Source organism: Triturus cristatus, chromosome 11 (assembly GCF_964204655.1).
Source record: "Triturus cristatus chromosome 11, aTriCri1.1, whole genome shotgun sequence".
Taxonomy (NCBI): domain Eukaryota; kingdom Metazoa; phylum Chordata; class Amphibia; order Caudata; family Salamandridae; genus Triturus; species Triturus cristatus.
Genome location: NC_140594.1, coordinates 413,282,904 through 413,299,166, shown reverse-complemented (window position 1 = coordinate 413,299,166; position 16,263 = coordinate 413,282,904). Strand labels below are relative to the sequence as shown.

The window sequence follows — 16,263 nt, the reverse complement described above, 5'->3', positions numbered from 1 at the left end:
TTAGAATAGAGTAGCGTCACCCCACCAAGTAAAACGCTTATTGTGAGAAGTTACTCGCCACTCTGTGAGAGTAGCTGAGCCTTTTCCGGGATTTTCCCAGCCCCATCTGGTAATGCATACTGTCAGGACCAAAGACTTGAAAGGCCACCACAGTGCCCTCTAATGGCCCGTCCTGATGATGGGTGAGGAACAGAGGCGCAACTTGAGTGAAATTTGTTTTGGGGGGAGGCTAATAAAAAGTTCGGGGAGGGGCTAATTCTTCAGCAATCGGCAGAGTGAAGATCCAGGAGCTCTAAGAAGGGGTGAAAAAACAACAAAGCCTCGTTAACAAGTAAATGTACTTAGTGTGTCTGTGTGTGTTTGCCCGGGAAGCTGTCTCAGCCCGGGCTGACACACACGACGGGAGGGGGCTGAAGCCCTTTGAGCCCAATGGGCGTTGCGCGCCTGGTGAGGAGCCTATTTCCCTTGGTGTTCCTGCAGCTTGAAAGAGGGACAGTAAAAGAGACTGACCAGTTAAGTACAGTATACATCTAACATAAACCATCACAAATGCAAACAAGTCAGGAGAAAAGAGTGACTTCACTTTCTCCAAACAGTGAATAAAAAGAAAGCAAAGGCATGGATAGAGGAATATATTAGGGACTGGTTATCATTATTGGTGGAGCACGTAGTTACTTTGTTGCTTCCTATTTCCCTGTGTGTTTTGAGAAATGTCGTTGTTTTAGCATTTAAGGAATATACTTGCCAACAACTCCTGTTTAGAATAAAGTGAAAGAAATTCATACATAATCCTCGGTTCTGGTTGTGACGTAGAATCTGGACACCATGATCAGCAGATCCCTGTTTTGCTCTGGTCGTCCACGAGACCCACTGCATATTCATCCCTTGTGCTTATTAGACAGAGGTCAAAGTGGGTGGGATCTGTGGGGCACGACATGCTCTAACTTTTTTTGTAATTTAACAAAATCAGTTTGCCAACTTTGTATTAAAAAAATTAACCGTACAGGGACAGTTAACTCCAACAGTTGTGATGCCTTAGCTAAAATGTAAAAAGGGAAATTTCTGTGCTATGAGGCTGTGGGAGGGGCGTGTTATGTTTGTGGCTCGCGATATCATGTGGAACAGTCCACTGGTATTGTGACTGTTACAGGGGTGAGATGCTGTCTCTCCCCGCCTACGTGCGTGATGTTAGTTTATTCCGCGTAGAGCGGAACGCACCCAATAAATGGTTGTGGGCGCGGTCTCTGCATCAGAGCAGATACGCACCGGCAGAGCAAGCAAACCTCATGGTGTCTGTGCATCTTTAATTAGCGCTCTGCCATGTGGCGCCCGGCCTGATCGGGCTGATTAGGATCCCCACATACTGTGTACAGCCGCGAAGCGGTATTTATGCAAAACACCACATTGGCGATGACGGCGGTGAACAAAGAGCTCATGCGGCGGCTGTGCACGTGTCCCCTGGTGTGCGCAGTGCTCGTGCCGTGGTGAACCCCCCCTTTGACCTCAACCTCACGCTGGGTGTGACCGCCTCGGAGGGAGTCAGGCGATTACCGTTGTGGGTTCTCCAGAAAGGCCTCATCAAAGAGAGTTAAGGACCTGGTGGGGGCAGTGCCTGGAGGCTAATTCCATCGTCAGCCCTGATCTAGGCCCCGGGGGCAGGTGGAAACACCCTGAGTGTGAGAGCAGCCCAGTGAGTAGCGCCGCTGCATGTGACGCCTCCCAGAGAGGTAGAAGCAAATTGTGTGACTTTGCGCTGTGCACATATCAAGTGCTCAGTAGACTGTGTGGTGATTGGACAAGCTGGTCGTCATGGCACAATTCCCTGCAATGGAGCCTCTCATCAGCTCAAGCCCCAAAAAGGAGAGCGTGGGTAGAGCGAGTGCAGTTATTTTTTTAGGCCACCCAAGTGGAGGATGAACAAAAAAGGGCAATGATACTTCAGCTGGGGGGAAAGGATGTATACAAAATTGCCAAGTCAGTCAATGAAGCAGCACCGAAGACCCACCTCACACTAATTGCTGCTTGGAATGCCTATTTTGAACCCATGGCAAACAGGGACTATGAACGCTTTATTTTTAGGCAAGCCAGACAGCAACCGGAGGAGTCGCTAGATGTGTTTCATGCAAGGCTTAAAGAAATAGTTGCCACGAGCGGATTTCATGATGAGGTGGAGGAAATCAGAGGCCAGATTATTCAGGGATGTGCGTCTGCGAAGCTGAGAGAACGCATACTAGAGGAATCAGGGAAGCCGTTACTTACCCTGGGGAGAACCAAAGAACTCTCAAAGGCCTGGGCGGCACATATGGAGGCAGTTTTGAAGGCCCCCGTCAAGACAGAACCTGTGAATGCGGTTACTTCAGAAGGGGTTGCGAAATCCACAAAACATCGAGAATACAGGCCGCGTACATGTGGATATTGCGGGGGTCCCTCTCACAGGCCGTCAGCGTGTCCTGCCAAAGGAAAGAGATGTACCGCATGTGGCAAGATGAATCACTTCATGAAAGTCTGTAGATCGAACAGAGGGTGAGCAATGGCTCCCCAGGTGAACTTGATTCCCGAAGCAACTCTCCCTTGCAGCGACATGGACGAGGATGCCCAAGAGGAACACGTTCTTCATTCAGTGTTCACGGTAGGGTCTGCAGCTAACTCCAGGAGCCCACTACCACAATGTGAGATCAAAGTGGGGAAACATGTGACAACAGCCATAGTAGACACAGGGATACCATCAACATAATGTCCCGAGACACGCATAGGGAGATGAAAATGCCACCAACCCTGACACCAGCCAAAATCACAGTGTTTGCTTATGGACAGTCCAAACCTCTTGCAATCAAGGCAAATTTAAAACTACCCTTGAATATGATCAGAACAAAGTGGACACGGTAATGTACGTCACGGAGGAAGGGCGAGGAATGCTGCTGGGTTGTAAGTCGGCTGAGGCTCTTGGAATTGTCAAGTTCGCTTTTGGAATTAACCAAGGGGTGAGTCAAATACTGCAAGAATTCCCCAAGGTGTTTGACAGAATTGGTTGCCTCAAGGACAAACAGGTACATCTCCATATCGATCCGTCCATACAACCAGTGGCCCTTCGACACAGGCAGGTGGCGTTCCACCCGAGACCCCTGGTCGAAAAGGAGCTACAGAAACTTGAAGACGTGGGAATCATAGAGAAAGTGAAAGGTCCGACTGCCTGGGTGTCACCTATCCCTGTGGCCCAAAAACACAAGCAACCGGGGGAGGTCAGGATATGCGTGGACATGAGGATGCCCAACGCTGTGATCAACGAGAACGACACCTCACTCCGACAATTGATGATCTCCTAGGAGAGCTGAGCGAGGCCTGCTGGTTTTCAAGGTTGGATTTGAGGGCTGGATATCATCAACTAGTCCTAGATAAACAATCCAGGTACATAACGACGTTCTTCACACATGTTGGACTGAGGCGGTACCGAAGATTGAGTTTCGGCATATCGAGTGCCACTGAGGTGTTTCAGAACACTATCAGGGAGCTCCTGGCTGATCTCCCAGGAGTTATCAACGTGAGTGATGACATTTTAATCCATGCCAAATCAATCACGGAACATAATGACCGACTGAGACAAGTACTCCAAAGAATTCATGACTCAGGTCTCACACTTCTTAAGGAAAGGTGTGAGTTTCTACAAAGCAGACTACAGTTCTTTGGGTATACTTTCTCCGCGGAAAGATTTGCTCCGGATACCGAGAAGGTCTGAGACATAAAAGAAGCGCCTGCTCCAAACAATGTGACGGAAATGCACAGTTTTTTAGGAATTATTAATTATTGTGGTCGCTTTATCAAAGACAAGTCATCGTTGACCATACCGTTGAGAGAACTGACCAAGGCAGCCGTCCCATGGGTCTGGGGCCCAGAACAACAAGCTGCTTTTCAAAGCACCAAAGAAGCATTGTCAAGCTCCACCACACTGAGATATTTTGACCCACAGATACAAACTCAGATCGCAGTTGATGCAGGGCACAAGGGGCTAGGAGCTGTTCTTCTGCAGCGGAAGAAGGATGAGGATGAGTGGGCTCCTGTGGCTTTTGCGAGCCGTTCCCTGACGGACACTGAACAACGCTACTCACAGATAGAGAAAGAAGCTATTGCCGTTCATTGGGGGTGCCGACATTTCCAACTGTATGTCTATGGGAAGCCGTTTTTAGTTACCACAGATCATAAGCCACTCATCCCATTATTTGCTGGAACCGCATCCAAACCACCACCTCGTATTGAAAAATGGATGTTGCAGCTGTGGGATTATCACTGCAAGATTGAGTATCAACCAGGGTCCAGTAACCCGGCTATTTGTCTCGACATCCTCGTGCTGCCACGCAAAGTGAAGTGAAGGAAGCTGAGGAAACAGAAGCATACGTCAGATATGTTTCTGACAGATCACGTCCCCTTCCGATCTCCATCAATGACCTGTGTCTAGCCACCAGTCAAGATGCCTCTCTACAGAAGGTCTTGGAAGCAGTGAGGATGCACAGATGGCGTCAGCTGAGGGACTCAAAGGCAAGGCTAACCCCGGAAGCCAAAAAAATGGTTGAAAGTCTCTATCTTGTGAGGACAGAACTCAGTGCTGACCCAAATGGCTGTCTCCTTCGAGGTCACCGGCTGGTGGTTCCTAGTTCCCTGGTGGACCGGGTGGTCAGGCTGGCCCATGCTGGCCATCAAGGAATGGTGAAAACGAAAAGCAGGTTGCGGACCAAAGTTTGGTTTCCCTATGGACAGCAAAGTTGAGGAAGCGGTCAGATCGTGCAGATGGTGTCAAGCAACCAGTGAACCGAGTGCTCCAGCACCCATCATAACCGAGCCGCGTCCGGAGGGTCCTTGGATGCAAGTGAGCATGGATTTTGGAAGTCTACCTGACGGGCGACTACTCCAAGTATCCCGAGATTGAGGTGCTATCCTCGTTAACGGCTGAAGACGTGATTCCCAAACTAGAAAAGGTAAATGGTGACACATGGATTGATTAAAGAAATCAGAACCGACAATGGTCCGCCTTTTCAGGGTCAAGAGTTTGCGTCATACCTGACCTCACAAGGAATCATCCACCGGAGAGTTACCCCGAAATGTCCTCAGGCGAATGGCGAGGCCGAACGACTTATGATAAGATTGAGCAAGGTAATTTGCATTGCTCTAGCCAATGGAGATCTGGTAGAACAGTCTATATATTAATTCTTGCCTGACTACAGGCCCCATGTGACAACCGAGCGGGCTCCCGGACATCTATCCCTGGGGAGGGTCGTGAATGACTCCATTACTCATCACCCCCAATGGACTCCCGAGGGGATCAACAACGGTGCTGTGGAGCGCCAGCAAAGGCATGCCAATGATCAAGTGAGTGCTCGACGACGGGCCCAGCCATCGACCCTTGGAGTGGGAGACATGGTCCTGGTTTAAAATAGACATCTGGGAAGCAAGTTCCAGCTATCTTTTGAGAAAGATCCTTGGTGCATTGTTCGTATCCAGGGCACCCAGGTCACGGCTAAGAAAGGAATGAAGCTTATTACCAGAAATGTTACATTTTTCAGGAAGTATCACGATGTGCCAGGTAAGAGAACTGTCCGCGGATGATGATCGTCAGTGGGAAGAATGGACTGGGAGTGAATTATCTTTGCCGAGTCCGAAAGGATCTGAGAGGTTCCCCAGGCCCCAAGAGGGACCATCAGGAAGTGAGAGATCAACCCTGCCCAACATAGAAGTGCCAGCAGCTATTTCAAATGACAGAGACAAGTGCCGAGGTCAACGCACTCAATACAGTCTGCAAAGAAATCCGGCACCCTCTAGCCAGCTGAGAGATTTTCACTGCTGAACTGATGTTCATCTGGACTGGAAATTCATGAAAAGGTCGTGAGTAATGAAAGTGTGGTTTCTCCATTATAACGTAATGGACTCGTGCAGGTTGTTTCGTTTTAATTGTTTAGGAGGAATGTTATGTTTGTGTCTCGCGATATCATGTGGAAAAGTCCACTGGTATCGTATCGTGAATGTTACAGGGGCGAGATGCCTTCTCTCCCCGCCTACGTGCGTGGTTAGTTTATTCCGCGTACAGCAGAACGCACCCAATAAATGTCTAAAGGCGCGGTCTGTGCGTCAGAGCAGATACGCGCCGGCAGAGCAAGCGACGGTCTCTGTGCATCTTTAATTAGCGCTCTGCAGCGTGGCGCATCGGGCGATTAGTATCCCCCACATACTGTGTAGAGCCGCGAAGCGGTATTTATGCAAAACACCACAGGGCGGAGAGATAAACAGTGCACGTTTAAAAGATTCTGAAATGGCTCGTAAATCGTACTTAAACAAAAAGTAATATAAAATCACCTGTAACCGTTTTTAGTCTTTTCGTCTTTCCTTACTTTAATTATCAGTCTAAGATTATTAAGGGACATTTTATTCACCGTTTAAAGCGCGTGCCAATAAGAGGGAAAAATAACGGCTTTAGGTGATTTCCTACGTTTTGTACTGATTATTCCAGAAAAAACACGTGGCCAGGTGGCAACGCCTGTCCACGTGAGAATGACTGTCAGTTACGATGCCTTCAGCTCTCTATACATCAAATTTATTGTTAGCTGAATTCTTCTCGGAACGCTGCAGAGAAACCGTTACTCCAACTGCCAAGATCGCGCATCACTCAATAAACTTGGAAAGCCGCTTACTAGATCTTGTATAGGCGATGCAGCTGACATAGCAAAGACAGTGACACGCAGATATAGGACGTGACGTGTCTCGTACGCCGTTGCGAACGGTCATTCCTCTAATGAGAATCAGTCACTATCCTATCAGAAGTGCACTTAGCACGGAACCGGAAGTGCCGAGAACGAAGGAGCAGAACAGAGGTAAGCAGAGGGGCTAGCGAGGAAAAACTGGATTAGAATGGAGTGTTCTGTGGGCGTCTCGTAGGAGGGGGCGAGGAAAAATAACATATGGAAGACATAAAATGCCTCTAAAGCAATTTGAGTGTAAGAAAAGCGTGAGACTGGACGGGCTTTGGCTTTTGTGGTAGTAGGAGAGATGGAATTGTGGCGAGGACGGATAGAAGGCCAGTGAGGGGAGTCCTGGAGGAAGGGCTTATGGGACGGACCCGCACGAATAAAGACACCCAAACTTTTTTTCTTATCTAGGTATTAAATGCCACACGAGAGTGTGGCTGCCCAACTAAAGAAAATGAATTAATGGATAATACTCCCACCTGCGGAATGTGAGATTTGACCGTTAATAGATTTCAAAGATGATGATTCCACCTCAATCGGATTTAGGATCGAAGGTGTGGTTAGCGTTAGCAAAAGGATCTATTGTCAGTGATGACATAGAGGGGAAATAACTCATGAAAACAGGCTCACTTAAGGCAGCATTAAGATTAAGCCCACCAGAGCCATGTTCAGGCTCTGCGTTCCCCATATTCAGGCTCTGCGTTCCCCATATCTCCCGCTCCACCCCGCTTATGATTTTAAGACATTGGTAGAACTCGCATTTTGTCGTTCGTATGGTCTCGCAGTGCTAATGGTCTCATCCTGGCCTTGCAGACAGTTATCTTGTTATGTCTCTCTCCTTAAAATAAGTACTTTATACAGCATCGGAGAATACGACCTACAGGAAGCGTTCTAGTGTGTCCGCAGAATGTACTGCTGAAGTGATGCTTCATTCACTAGCTATGGGATATTAGTTTAGGGTTACAGATGACAAGAGCATGCGTCCCTGTGGATGCTTGACAAAGAAGCGTTTTCTTTTTCACATTACCCTCACGTCCCTGGTTTCTTCCTCATGCTTAGGATGTGGTACCAACGTTTCCAGTGTGAAGACTTCGATAAGCGTTCAACTTTAGTGCACCACGTATATGTCCGCTTGGAACATTATATCCATGGCTTTGTTTTTTTTTTATCATAGGCATTTGACAGCAATAGGCCGCTTCAATGCACTGAGTGGAACTCAAGACAGGAATATGATTGAGCGTGAGAGGGACGGTGTGTTCAAGAATGAGAGACAAGAACAAATTCCTTTTATTCTGCAGAGAAGTGAAGAAGAAAGGGTGATGGCGGGAAGTGAACGAGAAAAGGGGTTGGGCGAATACTTTAGGAAAGATAAAATGAAATAATGAGGAAAGTTGCGAGATTGCTTATCCAAGAAGATAGATTCAGTTGCTATCTCCGCTTATTTAATTTCTCCATCGTCTGCCCTCCACTCTGTGGCTAAAAATGAGTTTTTATTCCTTTCTCAAAAGTATGTACATGCGAAAGTTGTTTCCCCATGCAGGAATGTAGTTACTAATTGCTCTCTGCCAATCATATTAGTTGTCTAAGCAACATTTGCATGGTGTTACTCGAGGTTTGCTTCAAGGGGTCTCATACCAATAATACCATATTAAGACCCATGAAAATAATCCTAGCTCAAGATCTGTGTATGTGATTTCTGTTTGTGATGTGTCCATGATTAGGTTTTGAAAACTACAATAAAATCCATAAACTGGGATTTGTCAAAAATAACTTGAATAATAGGAACTCTCCACACCACCTCGAGCCCCTTTCCCGAAACGAAAGACTTAGGCAAACTGCTCTCTTCTGTCTCTGGATTAAAAAAAAAAAAAGATATCTGGTACCCCGTGCAGAGCATGCACCTCGGAAAGGCAGGGGAGTGAGAATGCCAGCCAATGCTCGCCTCATTTACAACATGTCGACAGGTTGTGGAAGCAATGACCGTAGAATGCTCAAAAGATGCTCCTCATTGAGCAAAAGTGGAGCCCCTTAGACATGTCCCAGATGACTGCATCAAGGCTCAAGTCATAAATAAAAAGCAATTATGAAGTGCCCTTTTATGTTTTATGCACTGTAAGTTGAAGGTGGGATTCCCACATGATAGTTAGATAAACGTAGTAGGATTATGGTCCATTGGTCACTGTGAAATATAGGACTACAGTACTTTGTTGGTCTCATTAACCAAAATAAAGATGTTTTTAAACACCCATGTGTAGTGAATAGATCGCTATGTAGATGCTATAGCTATCTACTTAATTTTGGTAGTGTTTTCTTTGCTGTGTTTCATTGTTACATGGGCAGTGTTCTGCTGCACTTGTAGCTCGGTCCTTGCTTTATTATTAACATTAATTAGTGCATTTACTTGAAAAAGGAATAGTGGTTTCATTTCCATATAGTGTAGAAAGTGATCATTTACACAATATATTATCACACAAGTTAAATGTAATGGAGGGAGAGCCCCTATAAATGTGGAAGTGGAAAGAGGCCTTGTCACCCTCATTTATTTCCGAGCTGAACGATTAACAACTAGTAGATGACACTCAATATAATCCTCGGGAGAAGGCTTGAGTAGAATATTCAGACAGCAGGGTGTGCTTGGCTCAATTAATACGTTTAATAAGAACAGCCTTGACATTGGGTACTTGAGGAGGTCATTAATCCGGTTTCAAAGCAATTCAAAATAAAACATAGAAACTGAGGGTATTAAACAAAATAAATAATTAAGTAGCTACAGGATAGACGATAACAGGTAAATAAACATTACAGGTAGAGGGGTTGAGAAGCATAGCTGCATATCTTGAGGCATCCTAGGCAGGAATTTACACCATAGCCACGAGTATGGACACTAAGAATTTTTCACATTCAAAAAAAGATCACTGAAAGCTGCCTTTCCTTCTTAGCGGCAAGATGGCGGCTGGTCAGTCAGCCGAGTGAGCAGGTTCCTCGGGCTCTCCTGATAACGTTCTCTGCTAATGCCTTTTAGCTGACAGCAATGGGAAAAAACCACCGGCAAAACGATCCGGAATGATTTGGTGGCTGGCCTTATCTCTACAAACAGACTCGCGGACCCAGCATAGCGCTTTTAGATCGCTCCGCGCTTTTCAATTGAAAAATCCAGTGGCTTGGTCCGTCTCAATCGGCATGGCGCCGAAAGCTCTCCCTAAGAACGCCAAGCCTCGCCAGCCCGCAGGCGGCACTAACAGCCCGGCCAAGGTCGTTAAGAAAATAAATAGCATCCCGAAGGAGCCGACACCTAAGCCTGCCCGAACCAAAACAAGTGTCCACCCGCTCTTCAAATCGCAGACCCCGAAACCGGATACAAAACCGGCAACCGAGCAGGAGCTTACCGCGTCTGATCTAGCAGCGGGGGGGACACTCTCTGTACCGGCTGCCGATTTCGGATCGTTCCCATCCTCGGTCGAAGAGGTCGGGAGCTGCGGTCCAAGACAGCGTGATACTGAGCACAGCAGAGGCACTGTGGGCCCTGTAGTTCTGCCGGCGGACTTCGTGATCATACCTGAGAAAAGTCAAAGCAACAACCTGTGTGGCACAAATAACCAAGTCGGAGGCATTCTTTCTGCGGGTGCTTCAGCAGCTGCAGGATTTGAACATATCAAGGAGCTGGAAACTGGGGACAAATTCTATTCAATGTCTGATCCCTCAACATCATCTGAAGACGGCAGCCAGAGTAAAAAGAAACTGCATGAAGAGGATAGTGATAGTATCTCTTCTATTGAGGACGAAAATCATCCGGAAGAAATGACACCGTATGAACCTGATACAATCCGGAAAGCTAAGGTACATGGGTTATTGGGGGGAGTCTTTCGCTAATAATATACAGGAACCATTAGCCTGGGATTACTCATTTTCTAGCAATGTTACTGATATAATCACCGAACAAAGGGGCGATACTCTAGGTCCTGGCGGGGAGCAGGCGGCCCCTAAGGAAGTCACTCTTCATTCTATTTACCAGCTCATCATGGCGCACAGAGCAGAGACTAGGGCAGAAAGCTCAAGGGCCCAAAGTGCCTGCCGCAAATGACAGAATTCAATCAAAAGAGTCGCCAAAACGTGCGCAGATATCGCAGCTAGTACATGCGAAGTCGAGGAGCGGGTCTCAAAACTCGAGGATGAACTGAGTGCACAGAGAGGGGCTACGGAGAGCTTGAAAAATCAGAGGGAGGATGTTTCCTGGAAGCTCATTGATTTAGAAAATCGAATGAGAAGGAACAACCTTCGCATTCTTGGGATACCGGAAGGTCTAGAAACGTCAGATGTGCGCCAGTTTGTGGTAGAGCTATTCACGGAAGCATTCCCGGATCTAAAGAGCTGGGACTGGAAGTCGGAAATATTAAGAGCTCATCGCTTCCCCTTTAAGATGCGACAACAGCCAAACCAAGATAATGCGCTACCCCGTGCCATCCTGATCTCTTTCAATAATTTTTTGGCCCGTGAAGCAGTTTATAATGCAGCCAGACCTAACCGGAAGAGAAAGGGAAAGGGTCAAGAATTTTTTGTTAGGCCAGACTTCTGTCAGGCTACAGTTGAGCGAAGGTGGCAGCTCCGCTCATTGATGCCCCTGTTCCAGGCGAAAGGCGCACAAGTGTTTTTGCTCAATCCTGCAAAGCTAAAAATACTGCATCAAGGAAGACAATCTTTTTTTCTATCAGAAATTCAGGCTAAAGAATTTCTAAATACATTATAAAAGGCTTTTTTGTTCCAGGACGCATGCTCTTAATGCCAGCAACTATATGACTTGAAACTTATTACATTTTTCTTTCTCTTTCTTATCTTGGCCAGTCCAGTCACGTTTTGCTATTATGTACCAGCCGGTGTATATTGAGTATTTTTTGGGATATCTACAGGGGAGCCCCCCTGCTCTACATCACTAGGGACCCACTGGTCCTTTTGCCGTGTTTAAGGGGATAGGGAGGGAGTAGGGGTGGGGGGTGGGGAGGGGGTTTGTCCAGGGTGGTTCGGGGGGGGGGGGGGGAGGGGGGGCTGGACGGGGGGAGGGGAAAAAAACAATCTCTTGTTTAGCTCAAATGATGTAAGTTCCGCAAGCACAATACAGTTAGATGGAGGCAAGATTTTTTTTTCTATATTGTTACTTGAATGCCAAAATTGGTAGGATTATTGTCTATGTTTATGTCTCTAATAAATGCAGGCTGGGAGGAAGTCAAAGAACCCTATCAGAAAGACTCTATTATATTATATTGAGGGAAGCAATGTTAACAAATTATGGATAGCCCTATAGCTTCTATCAACATATGTGGGCTCAACGATAAGAACAAAAGAAGAAGGGCACAGGAAGACCTTAAATTCCTTGGGGTAGACTTATTATGTCTACAAGAGACGCATATAGCTAATAAAGATTGTAATTTGTTAGATACTCTGGGGTTTAAGAGACTAGCGCATACCACTCAGGATTGTAGGACAAAAGGAGTCGCTGTGCTATCTAGAAATAACAGTGTGAGGTGCGATAGAAAAAGTGTGGATAAATTGGGTAGATGGATACTCATGGTTATCAAGTGTGGATCGGGTTACCTTACACTGGGTTCAGTATACTCCTCAGTGTTAGATGATCCATCAGTTTTGAGATTCTTATCTAGTGAGCTTCCATCCTGGCCAGAGCCTTACATATTATGTGGGGATTTAAACATTAACGGGGCTAAAAATGCTGGCAGTATTGGAACTACGGACCGTAAACCACAAGTGCGCAGGGCACTAAATGATCTAATAACTGATGTGGGGCTCATCGATGTTTGGCCTAAATTAAGGGGTACGGACCCAGGTTTCACTTATTATTCAGCCCCTCACAAGAAATGTGCCAGGCTGGACTACTTTTTGGTTTCATCATCGTTAGTAAAGGATGCCAAAATTGAATTATCCCCCAGGGTCCTATCTGACCATAATCCATTGATTTTCGAATTCCTCATCGATGGTATGGTAAATAAACAAAAAATGGTCATTCGAAAGGGCTATTCTTCTAGACCAAGATTACAGAAATTACATGAGGCAGGATAGGCAAATTTTTTAGTATTAATAAGGGTACGGCATCTCCAGGAGTGGTCTGGGACACGTTTAAGGCCTGGATACGAGGGGAGACTATCAGTTTTGGAACGTGTAGAAGGAAGAGATATATCCAGCAGGTGAGGAGCTATTATCAGAAACTTTCCCAGCTTGAAATTGAATTACTAGCAAATATAAGAGATAAAATAGATCCAACCGCAATTCTAGACTCAATTTTAGTGACCAAATCAACTCTAAACGATCTTTACTTAAATAAGCTTGCAGGATTATACTTAGTCAATCGACAAGAATGCTATGAATATAGCGAATCTGTTGGGCGATTACTTGCAGTCAGGACCAGACAACAAACTTCTGCCCGACATACAAGTCAAATAAAAAATATGAATGGTGCTTTAATATCTGACGAGGGCAATATCAGAGATTCTTTTAAAGACTTCTATAGGGCCCTATATACTGCAGATCCGCTTCCTAGTGAGGGCTGGGACCCTCTGTTTTTGCCTAAAGTAAAATTGGCAGATGAAGAGGCGTGTCATCTCGAAGTAGATTTTTCAGATAAAGAACTTCAGAAAGCACTATACGATCTACCATCATCCAAAGCCGCCGGCACCGATGCAATACCGTTAGAATTTTACAAAACTTTTTTCAAGGAGGTTAGTGCGGAGCTTCTTGATCTCTTTAACTTTAAGGGGGGAGAAGCACCACCGATGACCTGGGGCTCGGCAAATATAGTCATATTTTTAAAAAAAAAGATAAAGATCTGTTAAATATGGGCTCATACAGACCTATAACACTCTTAAACAGTGATGCCAAGCTATACTCTAAGATCCTTGCCTCTCGCCTTAACAGCGTCATGCCGCGATTGGTCTCTCGGTGGCAGCATGGATTTATACAGGGAAGGGGAACTGAGGATCATATAAGGAGACTTATTACAATGCTGGATGCCTCTGATGTCTTAAAACTCCCTCTAGCAGTGGCTTTTCTAGACGCCGAAAAGGCATTTGATCGTGTTTCCTGGAATTACCTATGGAAATGCCTCAGAGCTAATAACTTAGGAGAAGGCTTCATTAGGGCAATGCAGGCTCTTTATCACAAACCGTCAGCGCAGTTACAGATTATGGGAGGCCTTTCTGAAACCTTCCCCATAGAAAGAGGGACAAGACAAGGATGCCCATCTTCGCCTCTGCTATACGCACTATATATGGACCCATTTCTTAGGCTTCTGGAGGCCTCAGAGAATATATCCCCCTTCAGCTTAAATCATATAGATATCAAAATCTTGGCTTATGCCGATGATGTCGCTGTTGTCACCTCGGAATTACCCACTGCTCTGGCCGAAGTCGAAACGCTGGCCGAGAAGTTTGGCCGAATATCTGGCTATAGGCTTAATAGGGAGACAACCCAGATTGTGGTTAACAAATTTATGATCTCTACAGATGATAGAATAGTGGAGGAGGCGACCTACCTCGGCATTCGAGTTAGGGCCCAAACTAAGGAGGTAGTAGAGGCAAATGTAACCCCTATAATCTATAAAATTAAGAAAGACATGGATCGATGGGACAACTTGAAGCTATCTATTATTGGGAGATGCAATCTGATCAAAATGGTAGTCCTGCCGAAATTATTATATATTTTCCGTACAATACCTCTGGAAATACATAATACATGGTTCCAGCAGATTGAACGAGAGATAGCGAGATTTATTTGGTCTTATAAAAAAACACGTCGCGCAAACTGTTTTCTAACATTACCAGTGGAAAGAGGCGGACTTGGACTACCAAACATCAGATTATATTATTTTGCGGCGTCTCTCAAATATTATTGGCCCATGTTTCGACCCCTAGATAATAGGATCATGACATCAAATGCCTTGCCCACTATATATGAGATGTTAATGGGCCCGGGAGTTCGTGGCTGTTTGTTAAAAATGTACCAGCCCAGTTACTACAAAAGAACCCAATTCAAGATCCTGACTATCGCATATCAAAATTGGACCAGGGTCAGGAAAAAATTAGGTATGGGCAGGTTCAGCAGATATACTCCACTTCTCGATAATATCCAGATCTCTGAATCATTGCTGGATGGATATTTTGATCGGTGGATAAGGGCGGGTGTCCGTAATATAGCAGACTTGCTCGATGGAGATCAGCTAGCCACATTTGAAACAATTAAAAATAGGTTTAATCTTACTAATAGTGATTTCTTTAAGTTTTTACAAATAAGGGACTTCATCATTAAGAAAACCGGGGGCATAATTGGGTTTACGGTGATCCCACTGCTGGAGGTCATTGTTGGCAGGGACCCCCTTACAATTTCGAAGCTTTATAGGATTCTTCTTGAAGGGTTACCTGACGATATCGAAAAGCATTCTAATAAATGGCAGGAAAGGTTGGAGGTTACTGATTCGTGCTTGGAAAGCGCTATAATATTAGCTAATACCGTATTGTCTTCAGCTAATCTTCGTGCACAATGCTTCAAAACTTTTTTTGACCTCTATATCTCTCCTGCTAAAAATGTTAAATGGGGCAGGACCGAGGGTATTCATTGTTTCAGATGTAAACCTCTGGGCGCAGATCTGGTGCATATTTTTTCTACATGCCCGGAGCTCGAGAAACTTAGATTGGAGGTCACTTCGTTTCTGCAATATGTTCTGAATAGAAGGGTACTGCTAATTCCCCAACTTATGTTACTCGGGGTATCAACACCGGAGGATAGTTGCAAGGAGTTTCTCTTTATTGGGATGACTATACTCAGACTATGTATTGCCTCCTCGTGGCTTGATCCACTACCCCCTACATTCGGGCAATGGAAAATGCGTTTGCTACATGTATTTCATCTGGAGTATGCCCTCTATGCTCAAAAGGGGAAGAGAGGGAAACTTAAGGGACTAAAGATCTGGAGACCACTTAAAGATTGGTTGAACGATATAAACAACAATAGTTAAATTTTGGATCGGCCTCCAGTTCGGTCCCTTTTTTTTTTTTTTTTTTTTTTTTTCTTTTCTTTCCCCTCTCTTCCCTCTTTTTTTTTTTCTCTGTATCTCTGGTCGGCTCCTCTCTCTTTTTCTTAGTCTCTGACAAATGTGTTCTTAAAAAATATTCTGAATTGTTTGTACTGTATACCTCCATTCTGTATGTGCTTGCATATTAGATAAGGCTGTAACTCAGATCTACTCAATAAAGGTTTTGAAAACTAAAAAAAAAAAAAAAAAAGAATTTTTCACTTTAATCGTGTTTTTTTTGATCCAGTGGTATCCTCCAGTTAATTTAGCACATTTTATTTAAATGTCCGGAAAATGCATATTGAAACCCTGAAACAGCACACATTTTGGATGGCTTTTGCTGTTTTTTGGTCAACTTCGCATTAAAATATTTAATGTTTTAATTATACCTGACTTGTTAAGGTTCGCAGAGTCGCCTTTAAAAAAAAAAAAAAAAGCTTGCTTGAAATAATTCTGTAAACCATG

At 45.2% G+C, this 16,263-nt stretch overlaps 1 protein-coding gene across 4 annotated transcripts in view; it reads left to right on the top strand.

The window, feature by feature from the left end:
• Window positions 1-6,750: 6,750 nt before the first annotated feature.
• The window catches only part of YKT6 (YKT6 vesicular SNARE protein), a 173,918-nt gene continuing 164,405 nt past the window's right edge, over window positions 6,751-16,263 (top strand). The window contains exon 1 of one of the 4 annotated variants that reach the window (XM_085636112.1): window positions 6,751-6,854. The gene's annotated coding sequence lies outside the window, so the exon portion shown is untranslated. Of the gene's footprint in view, window positions 6,978-16,263 lie in introns of all 4 variants that reach the window. The other 3 variants (XM_085636111.1, XM_085636113.1, XM_085636114.1) reach the window with 3 other exon arrangements.